Below are 17,401 nucleotides of genomic sequence, written 5' to 3'. Positions count from 1 at the left end.
TCTTCGCGTTGTTGTCCCGGGACCATCGCACTGCGGGTGCAGTGCAGTTCCTGTGGTGGCGTGTTCGCTCTCCCGTCTATAGACTTTGTCCCAATCAGTGCGTTCATCGGTGACATGCCAAGGGCAGCACACCCAGGCCGAGCTCGTGAAAGCGACCGCCGCCCGTCATCTTTTGATATTTCGCGCAGCAAAATTTTGTCATGAGGAGCTTTAGAATGTGTGCAATACAACTGACCCCTTCCTCCGGCATATTGGCAAGAAGTTTGTGATTTTTTCGGTAAAATTTGATTTCCTGGATTGCCTGAATTTTCGGTCGTTTTCGCGGTCCCTAGGGGGTCCGAAAAATCTGTCGTCGACTGTATTTCGCTTTTATTTACATACTGGCATTAGCAGATGCCTAATAGCCTCCTGGAATTTAATCAGTCTGACCAGAAGCATTGAAATGGTGCTTTTTCAGTGTGCACTGCAGATTTTCCACACATTTGCATTTCTGTAAAGATTCAGTTCGTCTTAGGTTATCCTTCTCCTGCGTGCGTGTTTGTCTTGGGGCTAGGAGTTAGGCTGAGCTCTTGCAATATACATGTAGCAGTCCTTTCACTCCCCACATTGGATTTCATCATGGCTTCAGCCACAGACACAGTGAAGAGAGAGGAATGTTGTTCATTTTGGGCAAGTGCCCATATCATCGAACACAAACTGTCGTAGTTTTGGGTGTTGCCTCGTTGGCAAAATTCAAGCAGCCTCCTGTCCAAAAGCCTTTCATATATAGGAAGTAAGGGCTCGCAAACATGAAGACGCAGATTGTACCGGTGGCGTGGCATAGCCTCACCTCTGGCCTCTGCCGCATTCTGCCGGCAGAGGGTGTGGCTGCGAGTGGAGTCGTTGGACATCACATGATGGTAGGTGGCCATCACAGCTTTGAGCGTAGCCTCTACATCACCTATACGTGAGTTTAGCACCCATGAATTATAGAAGCTCAATTTAGAGATCAAATCTTGCGTGAGCTTGCCTCTCTCGCCAAGCCATTCTCCAGCAGGACATTTCTGCTTGGCAACCACGTTGTGCAGAGCAGAGCCCATGCATTTTTACATGTGATTCACGCAATCTGCCTTCTGGACTCCAATGTATCCATACACTTCCGCCGCTTCTTTCAAAGCAGGGAAGATGAAACTGCCACCATAAGACAGCACTGTGGTATAAAGAAGGTTGTGCTGCTATAGGAACCACTGGAATAAGATCACGGCAGCTTCAACCTTCATTTTCCAGCCTTCTTGTTTGTGTTTTTCTGGCAGGTGTGGCTCTGTTTCCAGGCGGGGCATGTTGGGTCACCTTCTTTTGGGCCCCGTTCACACGCGGCGCAAAAATTCTCAGTACAACAAAGTTAACAAGTCCAGTGAACAGTTCAATCACAGTTCACATTACCAATGTGTGATGAGTGTCTACGTGTCATCCGTGAGTTGTCGAATGACACAGTGATGTTGCCCGGATTCCCGAGATTCAACTCCATGTAAGCTTCCGAAACTGCTCACGCACAGCAGGAAGTCAACTGTTCGGCCACATGGTCCATCGCGAACATCAATTTCTTCTCGACATATTTCTGCCAAGATTTTTATGTAGCGCAGCATGCTGATTTCCTGTTAAGTGCAATGCATGCGCGGCGAGAATGTTCACCACAAACGGGCTCACTGTCTGGTCGGTCTTCATACACGGAAAGTTTCATCAACATGAAATGTTGCCACAGTCCGTACATGTCAGGATCAGTTTGGCAGCAAGGCCGTACTCTTTTCCGGTTTTATCAATTGTCATGTCACCGTCGCACATTTTGCATTTCACTGGTGCCAGCATCTCGTTCGCCAACTACCAACTCTTGTTAACCATCTCGTTCGCCAGCGACAATGGAGAATGCTGTGTCGCCAAACACGAAGGTTGTGAAAATCTCCAGTTCTATCAAGAATGCCATCTTGTGCTCTGTTGCTGCAGCTGATGCCATCCACTGCAGTTTCTTCCAATCTTTCTTGTCCATTTCTTCCATCTCACAAAGCCGTAGCATTGGGGTATCATGATCAACGCGACCGCTGTCCTAAAACGTATCTGCGGCTGGCGCTGCCATCAGGCCTAGCCCAATCGGCACTTCGTTACATGCTGGCGAAGATATATCCAAGATACTCTAGATGTACACAGTGCTCTTCTTGAGATTGCTAATGAGCGATTTTTCCCCCTTTTTTTCGTACCTGTGAGATGTGCGGAACATCGGCGCTGGCGCTGACATTGTTGAGACACACCAGCGAATGCACTTTGACAAGATTGCTATTGCTTGCGCTCCATAGACGTTTCCAGCAGATGACGCAAGGGGCATCAGCCAATTGGGTACAGTCGACTCCGGTTAGCACGAAGTCCACGGGGACAGCAAAAGCTTTGAATTGAACAAGATTCCAATTAAGCAAGAGCACATAAAAACATCCTTATTTGCAATGAAACCATGCCAGCGTTCACGAGAAATAGTCTGTCATCTTTCTCTGCTTATTGAATCCTGCAGCTGAAAGCATGTTTTGAAGACTATAAATGTGCCTAAACACTTCTGCTGGATTATTGTCTGCTGGGAAACGCTTCACAACAGCGAGGCCCGCAGCTGCATCTGCAGCCGTCAGATACAGCGCGTCATGATCGCAGTCATGAACAGATTTGCTGGGCCGAACAATCAGCACAATTTCACTGTCCGTAAGAGCGTCGCATGTTTCGACTTCATTGTCCATGGCTATAAATTCATTGAAATGGACGTCACCAAAAGCAACGTCAAAATCGGTGCCAACATCAGTGTCAAAATCGGCAACAAGTAGAGAGCACTCTACCGACTCACAGGAAGGAGTTGTCCATGCACAAAATCATTCACTCAAGGCGCTTGCTTTAAAGGACATTAACATTCTTGATTATGCCCTGGTCCATAGGCTGCGGGACAGATGCCGTATTTGCAGGAAGGTATGCAAGGTGGATAGCACTTAAGATCATGCGCATTGCACTGGTCTACAAGAAAGAGCACTTTCCGGATGAATGACATAAATTTCCAAACCAGCTTCATCAGCCAATCTGAAAATTTCTGACATCATCTACGCCTTCTTGTTTGATGTGTAGTCAACAGGAAGCATTTTCACGCCTTTAAAACATCTTGCCTTGGCAGGTTTCCTCACCACGAGCAGGCGACATAGTTCTGTGCCAGTCATGTTGGCGGCACGAACAGCACTGAAACCCTCTCCTTGCTCCGTTTGCCCCCGGCGCATTAATCCGTTTTGAAAGTAAGTCTTCTCGGGGACAAGCCGATAAAAGTGAGCAGACTCATCTGCGTTAGAGATATATTCCGGCTGGTACTCAGCCGAGAATCTCGGAAGCTTTTCGTCCTTCCACATCGAGATTGTTTCAGGATATACTGACGCATTCTCTCCAAATACGCTCTTGAAAACCAGATCATGGCAGTCTTTAAAGCATGTGAGCCATCCATCAGATGAAGCAAAGTCGTCGATCCCCAACATTGCTCCGAGAGATTGGGCTTTCGCAACAATCTCCCCGCTGTTATTCCGTGCTCCTCGAATACATACCAATAGAACCTTCTCTAGCTCCGGATGGCAGCCTGAACGCATTCACTTACGCGACATCTTAAACATGTCGTGCTCAAAAGCGTCCCGTATTAAGTGCTTATTCTTATTGAAGTTAGAGTGCGTGTTAGGCTTAATGCCATACTTCCGCCCGATACCTTGCTTGGTGGTTCCTTCCTTTTCCACTTCTCTCAAAATCTCGACTTTCGTTGCCAAGTCAAGCATGCGATATGGTCCACGAGTCGCCATGACTGGTACAACCGCTGCATGTGAAGTCCAAATTGTAATCGAAACGTGGAACCATCCGCGACAAACAAATGGCCAAAATGACTCCGTCGCCTTGCCATTGCACTGTGAAATATCAGCTATATCAGCTCACTTCAAGCCTCATCTGACCACTTTGAGATGAGCGGTGCTATAGGCACTTACAATGGCAGTGGTGTATTTTGCCGTTTTAAGAAAGTAGCCTCACGATAGTCACAATGGTACCAAAAATGACAGTCATGATTATCGATTGAAAAATGACTTAATTAAATAACATTTTAAGCTGTTTAACATCGAATTATTGAGTGATATTTCTACAGGAATACATGCAAAAATGACGGGATCAACATTTCACTAATTAATCAAAAATTCTAATTGAGCTGCTTCAAATTATCGAAGCCGCCTGCAGCAGCCTTCAGCAACCTGCATCGACTAGCGAACAGCATGGCACGTTATGACAGCAATTTGGCGGCATTTTCTTCCTTATCCAGTAAGCATAAAAGAGCAGCAATGACACAAAATAAAAATGAAAAGCAGCTCTTTCAAATGAGGCCAAGATGGTGGCGATCACTACAGTAGAACGATAATAGCATGTCGTAGAAAAAGCCTTGTTCTTGTGTGAAAATCTACCCAGAGAGAGCATGGATCGAAGTTTTATACTCATTTTACAGCTCAAATATTGACTCTCAAGGTTACAAAATTCACAGACTACTACAAAAAAGCTGCAGATTTTGGAAAGAAAATTTTAGAAAATCTATTTTTTTGCAATGTTTTTTTGCTCCAAAGAGCTGCCTTCCCCCTTAAAGAGAGTATAGACACCTAATTTTCATGGCATGTTCTCTTCTCTACAATGAAGCAGAAGACACTACTATGCATGAATAACCATGTGCTATTCGCCTATGGCTGCCAAATAATTTACAATCAAACTTTTCTGTCACGCTGTTTCTGTTTCCATTTCAACAGCCAGACGATGGCTGTAACGTCAAAGTGCAATTATATGTCATATGAGCCATGGAAAAACGACTATATAATCGCTGCTTCATCGTTTTAATTCACTAGAGCATTGAAACCATCCTTCCTCAAGAGCCGTAATGACAGCGAATGTAGAAGCAGTGATTATATTGCATGCCTCACGTGACCTATAACCACACTTTGACATCACAGCTACCATTCCGCTGTTGAAACCGAAACCAAAACAGCACGAGAAAGTAATTCGATCATAAATAAATTAGCAGTCGTAGGAAAATACCACATGGTAATTCATGTATAATAATGCCTTATGCATCATTAAAAACAAAAAAACACACCCAAAAGTTAGGTGTCTATACCCCTTCAAAGTACCGACACAACTTCAGAACACACGGCAGAAACGGCCATAAAGACACAACGAATCCACTCATTGTGTCCTCATGCATGCATATCAGCCACATTTTCTGAACTTGCACAAAAGGGTTAAGGCGTCAGCAAAACTTTTACATCCAATGCGGCACACATGAGTCGGAAGAAAGAGAGTCGGACACTGGTTGTCGGCCCTTGCCTCAAACTGTGTGACGAGATCTTGCATGGCAGGCACAGAGCTCTCTAGCAGGGCCACTGACATGGGCGCCATGCGCTGGCTCATTCACTTCCTCAGCTCCTGGTCCGAGCATGTCTTAGGGCTCAGGTTGAGGTCAATGTGACCCCTCGTGACAAGATACTCAACAAGGTGGGAGGCCGCCAGTGCTTTTGCCTCCTTCTTGGTCCGAGTGCTGCCATTGAACGAAAGGTTGCACGGCCACTTCACGGTCAACGTACATGTCTCACAGAGATGGTGTGCTGGCAAAAAGAAAAAAAAATACAGATGACGCATTTATATAATCTACGGAGACATTACATTTCAATGAAGCCATGCACCTTACTAGCCCGATCTTGAGACACATTAGGAAGCCATGACAGCCATAAAATCTGAGTTAGAAATTATAAAATCTGAAAATACTCGGCTATCTCGTCAGATTGAAACCCTTGAGACCCGCATTGACGATAGTGAAAATAGATCTCGCCGTAACAACCTCATATTTTATGGAATTCCGGATTCTAACCCCTCCGAAACGTTTGCGGACTCTGAGGGAGAGGTCATTCGTCACTGTGCTCAACACTTGAGCTTAACCATTCATCCTGAGGAAGTAGAACGTGCCCACCGACTCGGCCGCCATGAACCCAACCGCTCTCGACCAATAATAGTCAAATTTATTTCGTACAAAATAAAAGACACAATACTCTCTAACGGCCGCAAATTTAAAGGAACGAAATTCAGTGTCGGCGAAGACTTCTCCCACAGAGTTCGTAGCGCCCGCAAGCAGCTAGTCACCTTTGCTAAAGCTAATTCCGACAAATTTGCCCTACGCTACAAAACCTTGCATATCGGTTCCAGGCGCTACATTTTTGATGAGATCTCGCAAACTGTGAAAGAAATAACAATTGCTACACCACAATCATATTAGCAATCATCTCTTCGCAAACAACTAAAAACCCGCCCCAAAAATATTCCCCTGTCCGCTGTGTTCACCAACATACGTAGTTTCCTTTCCAAGCGCGAACTTATTTCCAATATTGTCTTGTCATCTAGCAGCAATCTACTGATACTAACCGAAACCTGGTTGAACAGTGCCATCGCAGATAGCGAAGTACTAACTGACTTGCCAGACTTCCAAGTCTTTCGGAAAGACCACCAGGACTCACGAGGAGGGGGAGTACTGATAGCGGTGAGCCAGCAGTTATCAATGTCGATAATTGACGACTCGTCCGACCTGGAAATCTTATGGCTCCACTGCCACGCTGTACCACACACGATTTTACTCGGTGCCTGTTATAGGGCTCCACATAACTCTCGTGATTTTTCCTGTCAGCTTAATAATTCCGTAAGTAAACTTATCACGAAGCACCCTAACGCACACATCTTCCTCTTTGGCGACTTTAATTTTCCTAATATTGATTGGCAGCACCAGCCCACACCGACAACTAATAATGGCGAAGCAAGGGAATTTCTAGATTTCTGCTACAATTTTAACCTTACTCAAGTAATATCCAAACCTACGCGCGTAACACAAAACTGTGCGAACATTTTAGACCTATTACTGACTAATTGCCCAGATAGCGTTCAGCCCATTACGTACCTCCTTGAGATTAGTGATCACAAAACTATGCATGTCAACATCGACCTTAAAGCAATTAGGCGCCCAAAATACAATAAAACAATCCGCCTTTACAACAAAGGTAATTATGATATAATGAATGCCGAACTGACAACGTTTTTCGTAAGTTTTTCCTCAAGTTTTCATTCACGAAGTATTCATGAGAACTGGCTAGCATTTAAGAATAAACTTGATGCCCTAGTCAATGAATTCATTCCCCAAATAACTTTCCACGCTAATCCACACAAACCATGGTTTACTAAAAGTCTTAAAAGGTTGGAAAATAAAAAGAAACGCCTGTTCCGCTCAGCAAGAGCCCATGGAGCGCAAAGCGCATGGGCGAAGTACCGCGCTGCGGAAAAATCGTATCAATCTGCTATCCATAACGCCAAGCACAACTTTTTTCATCAAGACCTTCCTAATATGCTCAGCGATAACCCCAGGAAGTTCTGGCAAGCCGTTAACCCTCATCATGAACACACGATTACCCTCAAAGACGAATCAGGCATGGCTATGACCGACTCTGAGTGCGCTACTTTATTCAACGCAGCGTTCTCATCCGTCTTTACTAATGAAACCGATACGCAACTTCATACATCTAATTTACTCTTTGAGCATGCTATGCCGGTAGTCGCATTTTCCTCACTGGGTATTGCGTCCTTAATTAGAAACATGGAAATCTCATCTTCATCTGGTGTAGACAATATTAACTCGAAACTTCTAAAGAACACTAATTATATTTGTGCCGAGTTCTTATGCTTACTTTTTACCCAGTCACTCTCAACAGGACAACTACCGGACGATTGGAAAACTGGAAAGGTCGTTCCAGTCTACAAATCAGGTAACAAAGATTCGCCGTTAAATTACCGACCCATTTCCCTTACTAGTGTGCCCTGCAAACTAATGGAACACGTCATCTATACTCATATTATAAACTTCCTCGACTCGAACAATTTTTTCCATTCGTCTCAACACGGTTTTCGGAAAGGTTTTTCTTGTGAAACGCAGCTAGCCCTATTCATTCATGATTTACATGCTAATCTCGATTCTAACCTACAGACCGACGCCATTTTCCTGGATTTTGCAAAAGCATTTGACAAGGTACCTCATAAACGCTTAATCCTAAAACTTTCCCGTTTGAACTTGCCCCCCGACATAGTAAAATGGATAGAAGAATTCCTGACTAATCGCTCACAGTTTGTCGTTGTTAACAATCAAAATTCCAATCCGCTACCAGTAACATCAGGCGTCCCTCAAGGTTCTGTACTAGGCCCGCTTCTATTCCTAATTTATATTAATGACTTACCGACCAATGTGTGCTCTAATATTCACATGTTTGCGGACGACTGCGTCGTTTATCGCACAGTTACTAACGCCTCCGACCCAACATACCTTCAAGATGACCTAAACCGCATACAGGAATGGTGCGACCGTTGGCTAATGGAACTGAACCCTCATAAATGTAAACGTTTGTCCTTCCACCGCCGCCGTAACCCGCTTGATTTCCCATATGTAGTCGCTAACGTTCACCTGCAGTCCGTTTCATCATACAAATACCTAGGCGTCACACTGTGTAACAACTTATCATGGGCTACACACGTTACTAACGTCATTTCCTCGGCTAATAAAACTCTCGGATTCTTACGACGTCATCTTCGCCACGCCCCACAACAGGTAAAATTACTAGCATATAAAACTCTTGTCAGGTCAAAGTTAGATTACGCATCGCCAGTTTGGAACCCTCACCAAGTTTACCTTATCAATGCGCTCGAGTCACTTCAAAACAGAGCAGCCAGATTCATTCATTCCTCCTATTCGTACGATATCAGTGTAACATCTTTAAAAGCGGAATCCAGTTTAGCGCCCCTTTCACTTCGTCGTCGTATTTCTAGCCTCTGCCTATACCATAAATTTTTCCATAGTTCGCTGCGCTGCGCTCCCTACATTGCCCCGCCAGCCGGCATATCCCACCACATTCGTCATCCTTTCCAAGTGTTTCGCCCCCGTGCCCGTACTGTTACCTGTGCCGCTTCTTTTTTTCACCGTGTTTCTGTAGACTGGAACGACCTCTCCAATGACATCGCTACCATCTCATGCCCATCCACATTCGCCGAAGCTGTTACCAACCATTTTTCAACATAACACTTGTTCATTTGACTGTATGTACCCACCCCTTATGTAATACCCCCAGTGGGTCTTTAAGGTATTAAAATGAAATGAAATGAAACATGTTGGCTGGTTGTGCTTGGTGATGATGCGCAAGACATTAGCAAAAGTAAAATGCCATGTGGAATTTACTTACACCTAGTAAGCAGCTCATAACTGAATCTCTCCTCTCATGCTCTTTGAATTCAGCAGTGAAACGATGAACACGATGTCAGTGCTAGTTTTCGTCATGTGAGGCACACAAAAACATTTTAGCCACTCCTTCATTTATTGTCAATCCAGCTCTTGAACAGGGTGCCACAAGAGTAGCAATGAATCAAAACGACAAAACAACAATTATACTGCTTTTTTTTTCAGGCCTCGCATGATCATTTTGCTGTTGAAACAGAATTTAAAACTGCATGAAATAAATAATTCAATTATAAATTATTTAACAGGTGTAAGCGAATTCCATATGAGGATATATGTACAGTTGTGCCTCGTTAATACGACCCCTGTTAATATGGACGACTCAAATTATGGACAATTTTTCTTGGGACACAACCTCTTCAAGGTCTTTATGCCTGCCCAGATAGTGGACAGGGGGGGAAAATGGACAGAGTCCATTGGGGTCCACGTATTTTTGCCCCTTTAATACGGACAGTGATGAGAACAAAATCTCAACCGCCCCAAACACACGATGTATTTTCTGCATTTTGAGTGCAGGGCACCAGAGGAATACAGTGAAAAAGTGTAAATGACCGAGTGGTGGCCCTTTTCTTTTGTGGTAGCATGTTTTACAGTGCGAAGACGTCCAGTAAGCGCACCTTACCATTTTTCGTGTTCCAAGCATGGTTGTGAAGAAATCTCTCTCTGCAGGTTGTAGAACTACATACAAAGCCGCGTTCAGCTCCTGTCTGCCGACAGAGTCCTGGTAAATAGTAGCGGTTCGTGGGGTGTGGACAGATGTAGGAGTTAAGTCATGTTGCCATGAAACGCCATGAAGTGTATCACAGATTACTAGGCATGTCAAGCTGCACCGCATTATTTTAAGCATAACGGTGACTAAAATAATGGGCTTGTGGGTACTAAAGCAACATCTGATTTCAACTTCACTACCAGCCAGAAGCAGGCCTTATTCATAGCTAGTTATTTTTCTGAATACTTTTTTCTGCCATTCATTATTTCGAATGACTCGCGTTATAGTTTTTTTCGGGAATCAAAATGTGCATATTAGCACATTGAACCCACTCGCATATGAACCCCCCTCCCCTCTACTTTTGTCCGGGAAAATTTGTTTTTAAACCATGAACTTTTGGTACCGCATTCCTCAGTTTTCAAGCCGATCGCAGTGCAGACCTTGGCAGCTCGCCAAGATGCTGCCCGGATAACATCATAGCGTGTTGATATTTTGACGAGAGCTCCTATCAATGATGAAGGCGGCGGGGGGGGGGGGGGGGGGGGGGGGTCTGCTCAGCCAAGACGTGCGGTCTTGACAGAAGTGCTGGCGGTGGTGGCTTGCTTGGCGTGCTGCTGCGCGCCAGCCTTAGAAAGCTGGCGGACGCACGAGCAATGGAGAGGAGCACAGCAGTTTAAACCAGAACCCTATAAAACATCCTCTACCTGAAGTGCTGTGAAGGAAGCAGGACCTTCAGACCCCAAAGCGATTTGGTAAGCACGAGATCGAAAGCGAAAATGATTGACCCCTCACCACCCTGCATGTTTTTTTAACCTCACGTAAACAATGCACACCTGACCATGAGGGCCAGTGTTCAGAATGTTCGCTTTATCTCGCCACGATTTGCCGGCACCGCTGGCTATCACAAAATGGTCGGAATGCGCTGTTTTCCACCGAAGCATACATCGGCGTACAAGCAGGATAACCGGCATATAGTGGAAAACACCTTAGAACTGAACGATTCAAAACAATGCCAACACAAACACGTCTGACCGCGTGCTTTTGTTGATGATGGATGGACGGACAGACGTAAGTACGGGCTGGCGGCGCATGATGAAATTTTGACTCTAAAAAAATACTTGAAACTTTTTCCCACGTAATGCACCCACCCCCCAAATAGACTCCGAAAATAAGTGGGTTCATTACGCGAGTATATACGGTAAATATCTCCCAGACATTCCCAAAGAAGAAAAAAATGTAAATGAAAATTTGGTGTTTATACTCCTTAACTCTTTAACTGCCAACCCTGAGGTGTACTTGTCATGAAAGATTGTACCAATATCCCCAATGACTGAGCCACACTCGTCCTGCCCATGTTATGCTGCTCCCAAGACCGAAGACATGTTATGGTCGCCAAATGCGTTGCTTGCCATTTTCAACACCAGAGGGAGACACATCTCCGCGAACAAAACAGATTTCGCACCTTTAACGTGTGTTTTAAGCCTGACAACAGTCATTTCCTAATGACATCACACATGAAAAATGCCAATGCCAGCGCTGTCCTGAGAAAAAGAGTTGCTTTTTGAAGCAGTTCAGGCAGCAGCATTACTGACGATCTAAAGTGTTTTCGACAGTGACCAACTTCATTCAAAAGCTGGAGACGTCTTCAGATGACGGCAACAACGACGCGCTCGGTAGTGCATGCTTACTAATGATGAAACCTTGTATCTGTTAAGACACAGCAACTTTTATGCACTCTGCAATGTGTTATAGTGCATCGGATGAAATAATTACCACGCTGTATAGTACACTGCAACCCATTACCATGCCATGCACGGAGGGAAAGCCACCCTCAAGAGCAGCTTTCTTTTTAAGGGGGGATGCTAGGTTGAACAGCCAACTTTGGCACCACTGAACCAACTGTGATAAAATTTTCAGGGATGGTGTATCTTCTCATTAGACTGCATTCAAAATTTCAGCTCCCTAGCTCAAACAGAAAAGAAGTTATGGCTATCATAATAAGCAGTCAGATGTGTCTGCTTAGGAAAACTATCATTTCGAAAACAATGGAGTAATACTAACTGTTAGTAATGTGAGGCAGAAGAACGCACCAGCAAATTCACCTTTTCACTTCAGGTAGGCCGAAGCAGCAGCTACCGACTAGTCACAGCTTAGCAACACTTCGTCTTCTTCGCACGACCCGATGACCGATGATGATTACGCTGAGATGAAGATGAAGGTCACTCACAGTGCTTACAACATTCCCCCTCCCGAACGAAAGCGACCATCCTGGTCGCAAATTAAATCTTAAGGTCGGCGGTTAAAGGGTTTCAAGCGCGACACGTGCACAATCTCGGTGCCGCGACACCGACGATCGCGAACAGGCGATGCAGGTGTGATGAGATAGTTTACAGGGGAAGTTTGTTCCAGAACCGTGTACGGGCCAATAAAACGGCTCAGAAACTTTTCACACAGGCCGGGGATGCGAGTAGGTGTCCAGAGTAGCACTTCGTCTCCAGGGCGGAAAGACACTGAGCGATGAGTCGCATCATACGTGCTTTTCCTGGAAGCTTGAGTGGCTTCAGTTTGAAGGCGGGCACGATCACGGCAGTGGGCGATACGAGACACGAACTGTTCGTGGGAAGGCGCGGCAGAAGGAGTAGAAGCTGTGAAGAAAGATGCTTCGAGGGAGAAGGTAGGATGGCGGGCATAAACAAGAAAAAACGGAGAGTAGGTGGTGGTTCGTTGAACGGCAGTGTTGTAGGCGAAGGTTACAAAGGGGAGTAAAGAGTCCCAGTTGTTGTGCTGAGGGTGAATGTAGGTGGATAGCATATCAGAAAGGGTGCGATGAAAGCGTTCTGTGAGGCCATTGGTCTGAGGGTGGTAAGGAGATGTAGTTTTATGCACCGTGCCTGAAGCATGAAGCACTGCGGCGAGGACGGTGGAGAGGAACGACTTGCCACGATCGCTAAGGAGGAGGCGAGGGGCGCCGTGGCGAAGAAGTATGGTGTGGAGGAAGAAGTTGGCGATTTCGGAAGCGGAGCCGGAAGGAAGTGCTGCGGTTTCAGCGTATCGGGTGAGGTGGTCAACGGCAGTAACGACCCAGCGGTTGCCAGCTGGAGTCAAGGGCAGGGGTCCATACAAGTCGATTCCGACGACTTCGAAAGGTGTGGAAGGACATGGGAGAGGTTGCAAGAGACCGGCAGGAGGCGACGTAGACCGCTTGCGTCGTTGACAAGGGATGCAAGACGCTACGTATTTTAATACTGAGGTTGAAAGGCCAGGCCAGAAGAAACGACGTTTGATGCGGTCATAGGTTTTGTGGTACCCAAGGTGACCTGCGGTGGGGTCGTCGTGGAAGGCTTGTAGAACTTGAGGACGCAGGGAAGAAGGAATTACGGGAACCCATGTGTGGCCCAGTGGGCTGTAGTTGTGCCAAAATAATGTGCCATCCTGTAACTTGAAATTTTTGAGCCGACGACGGAGACGGGCATTTGGAGGTCTAAGAACACCGCTGAGACTATCAATCAGCTTTTGACAGTAAGGGTCAGCACTCTGGTGGTGAGCAAGATTGCAGTGTATATCTGGCATGGGAGCAATAGAGGCGGCGCTCAAAGACTGCATAACTGTAGGGTTTAAATGGCTTGACTCCGTTGGGACAGGAGAGGAATGCGAGGACATGGGTTGCGACGGCAAAGCAATAGGGCAACGAGAGAGAGCGTCGGCGTCCTTGTGCTTCTTGCCCGATTTGTAAGTGACAGTAAAGTCGTACTCTTGAAGGCGGAGGATCCACCGCCCGAGACGACCGGACAGATTTTTCAAAGTGGATAACCAGCATAGGGCGTGGTGGTCAGTGACGACTGTGAAGTGACGGCCGTACAGGTAAGGACGAAACTTCTGAACAGCCCAGACGACGGCGAGACATTCTTGTTCGGTAATAGTGTAGTTTTGTTCCGCAGAAGTCAGAGTTCGGCTCGCATAGGCAACAACATTTTCTGTAGAGGTGTTTTGGCGTTGCAGAAGGACAGCGCCAATGCCATGGCTACTGGCGTCGGTGTGCAAAATTGTCGGTGCTTTATCATCAAAATGGCAGAGGACGGGACCCGAAGTCAGAGCACGCTTCAGAGTTTCAAATGCTTCTTCGCAAGCAGGAGACCAGATGAAAGGCGTGTCGTTGTGAAGAAGCGCATGTAAAGGTGAGGCAATAGAGGCGAAATTGCGGATGAATCTGCGGAAGTATGATGCCAAGCCGAGGAAACTGCGGAGATCTTTGACCCGAGTTGGACGGGGAAAGTGCAGCGCAGCAGCGATTTTTTCAGGGTCAGGCTTAATTCCTTCGCTGCTTACGAGATGGCCAAGAACTTTAATGGATTTTGATGCAAAACGGCATTTCGTCGTGTTTAGCTGTAGGCCAGCGCTGGAAAGTGCTGTCAAAACTTCATCGAGACGAGTAAGGTGATCAGGAAATGACGAAGAAAAAATGACGATGTCATCTAAGTAACAGAGACATGTTTTCCATTTGAGGCCGCGGAGAACTGTGTCAATCATACGCTCGAATGTAGCAGGAGCGTTGCAGAGTCCAAAAGGCATTACATTGAATTCGTATAAACCGTCCGGTGTTGCAAAGGCGGTCTTCTCTTTATCATCTTCATTCATGGGGATCTGCCAGTAGCCTGATCTTAAGTCAAGGCTGGAGAAAAATTGGGCACCTTGCAAACAATCGAGGGCGTCGTCAATTCGAGGGAGGGGATACACATCCTTACGAGTTATTCTGTTTAGAGCACGGTAATCTACACAAAAACGAACCGAACCGTCTTTTTTTTGCACTAGCACAACAGGCGATGACCAGGAACTAGACGATGGGCGTATGATGTTGCGTGCAAGCATGTCAGCAACATTTTCCTGAATAACTTTGCGCTCGGTTGGAGAAACACGATAAGGCCGGCGTCTAACTATGCTTGATCCGTCGGTGAGTATGCGATGCGTTGCTGCAGCGGTTTGACCCAGTGTGCCGGAATTGACGTCGAACGAGTCTGCGTGCTTGTTCAATACAGCGAGCAATGCGTCTGTCTGGTCTGTTGTCAGGTCGGTGCTGATCGTGTGGCGAAGTGCTGCACTGAGCGAGGCAGGGGATGAATCAGAGCGATCGGGGGTGGAAATGGGAAGAAGTGTGACAGGCTGGGCGGAAGCAATTGATGCAACAGTAGAGTCGCGTCGCAGAAGAATGGGCTCTGATGTGGTGTTGAATGCGGCGAGAAGAGAAGAACCGCTGGAGAAGCGAAGAAGGGACACGATGATGATAATACCTCTTGACAGGAGACGAGGGCTGGGTGTAATCAGGACGTCGCCATCGGTGACGGCGTCAGAAGTCACAGATAGAATATCTTCGTTGCCCGGATAGAGGACGTGATCGGCAAGCATAACTACACGGGAAGAAAGTGGTTCTCTATCGGCAAGAATGTTGGATTCGGTGACTTCAATAGTGGGAGGGGAACACGTAATGACTGCTGAGGCGTTTTGGAGGAAATCCCAGCCGAAGATGAGTTGATGGACACAGGAGGATAGGACAGCAAACTCAATGAAGTGCAAGATGCCATCAATGGTGACTCGGGCTGTACACGCTCCACAAGGGTTAATATTCTGTCCATTGGCAGCACGTAAAGGAGGACCGGTATAAGGTGTGCGCACTTTTCGCAGTTTTAAACACAAGTCAAGTTTCATAATAGAAATAGCGGCGCCGGTATCAATTAAAGCTTCCAGTTCATGTCCCTCAAGGAATACAGTCAACATGTTTGATGGGAGCAGAGGAGGAATTGGAGCGACGACAGGCGGTGCAGTTTTACCTCCGGAAACTGCACAGGTTAGTTTTCCGTTTGGCGGGCAGAAGCTGAAGATGGAGGGCGAAGGGGCGACGAAGTCCGGCGAAAGGGTGACGGGGAGCGACGACGCGATGGCCGTGCTGTCCTAGACCGGTCAGGAGAAGTCGACGGGGAGGAAGAGGGACGGAGGTCATTATCGGTGTAGTACTGGCGAGGAGGAAGCTGGTAGGCGTCGTCACGTCGAACGTACCCATAGCTCGCACGCTCATCTCGCAGTCGTCGGCGACAAACGCGTGATACATGGCCGCGGATTCCGCAGTAGAAACATACTGGACGAGGTGGGAGAGGCCGCCAATTACCATACACCGGTGGTCGCGGGGACAGGGCGGCGAGGCTGGGTGGGACGGGCGCGTGATGGACAGGAGGACAAGGAGGAGGAGCCGCAGTGACTTCAGCATACGTCGGAACGTAGGGAGGGGCTGGTGGTTCTGTAGCCATGGGACGATTGAGTGAAGTAAGCTCCTCCTTGATAATGCCACGCAACCCAGTAGATTGAGCAGGTGGGCGTGAGAAGGCAGGAACCGACGAAATATCATTGTGGAGCTCTTCCCGTATTATAGATCGTATGATGGTGCGCAGATCAGTTTCGGGAATTTGGCTCGGATCCCAGGTGTTGTTGAGGCGGCGCGACTGTAGATAGTCAAGTCGCTGGCAAGTGGCACGAATGTCTGCCACCGTGACGGGATTTTGGGCAGCTAGAGCTGCGTAGGCAAAAGAGCCAATTCCTTTTAAAATATGTCCGACACGTTCAGCCTCGACCATGCCATTGTTAACTCGCCGGCAAAGGGCGAGTACGTCCTCAATGTATGATGTGTATGTCTCTCCTGGAAGCTGCACACGGGTCTCTAGCTTCGTTTGAAAAGAGGTCGGACCAGCACCAACAGTTCCAAATATCTGGCGGATCTGTGTCGTGAATTGAGGCCAGTCAGGAATGGCGTCCTCATGGTTGAGGAACCACGTCTTAGCCACGTCACTCAGGTAGAATGAGACGTTGAGTAGCTTCATAGAAGCGTCCCAACCGTTAAAAGCGCTCACCCGATCGTACTGCTGTAGCCAGTCTTCGACGTCGTCACCGCGGAGACCGGCGAAAACCGGAGGGTCGCGCTGACGTGAGGTAACTGACCAAGTTGGGTGGGTCAAATGGTGCTGAGCAAGTGCACCTTGGGACGTCAGTGGTGCAGAGGTGGCATGGGCAGCCGTGGGATGCCCATCGGTAGCTACAGGCGCCGGAACGGTGAGAGCAGGGGGATGTGACTGCGCCATGGCGGTTGATGTGCCGCCAAGAACACGACCGGAACGGAGCTCCAGGGGGTGCCGCGTTGAGGACGCTGGGATCAGGAGTCACCTCCACCACTTGTGAGGCAGAAGAACGCACCAGCAAATTCACCTTTTCACTTCAGGTAGGCCGAAGCAGCAGCTACCGACTAGTCACAGCTTAGCAACACTTCGTCTTCTTCG

The 17,401-nt window shown here is 47.2% G+C and overlaps 2 protein-coding genes across 2 annotated transcripts in view; both read right to left on the bottom strand.

The window, feature by feature from the left end:
• Positions 1 to 17,401, bottom strand: part of LOC144108426 (ATP-dependent RNA helicase DHX30-like) — a 187,877-nt gene that overhangs the window by 13,749 nt on the left and 156,727 nt on the right. The window lies entirely within an intron of this gene.
• LOC144107530 (uncharacterized) overlaps positions 5,234 to 17,401 on the bottom strand; it is a 29,305-nt gene continuing 17,137 nt past the window's right edge. Inside the window, exon 5 of the mRNA XM_077640581.1 lies at positions 5,234 to 5,666. The gene's annotated coding sequence lies outside the window, so the exon portion shown is untranslated. The remainder of the gene's footprint in view (positions 5,667 to 17,401) is intronic.

This window comes from Amblyomma americanum, chromosome 10 (assembly GCF_052857255.1).
Source record: "Amblyomma americanum isolate KBUSLIRL-KWMA chromosome 10, ASM5285725v1, whole genome shotgun sequence".
NCBI lineage: Eukaryota > Metazoa > Arthropoda > Arachnida > Ixodida > Ixodidae > Amblyomma > Amblyomma americanum.
Note: the sequence above shows the minus strand (reverse complement) of the source record. Positions and strands in the feature narration are given on the sequence as shown.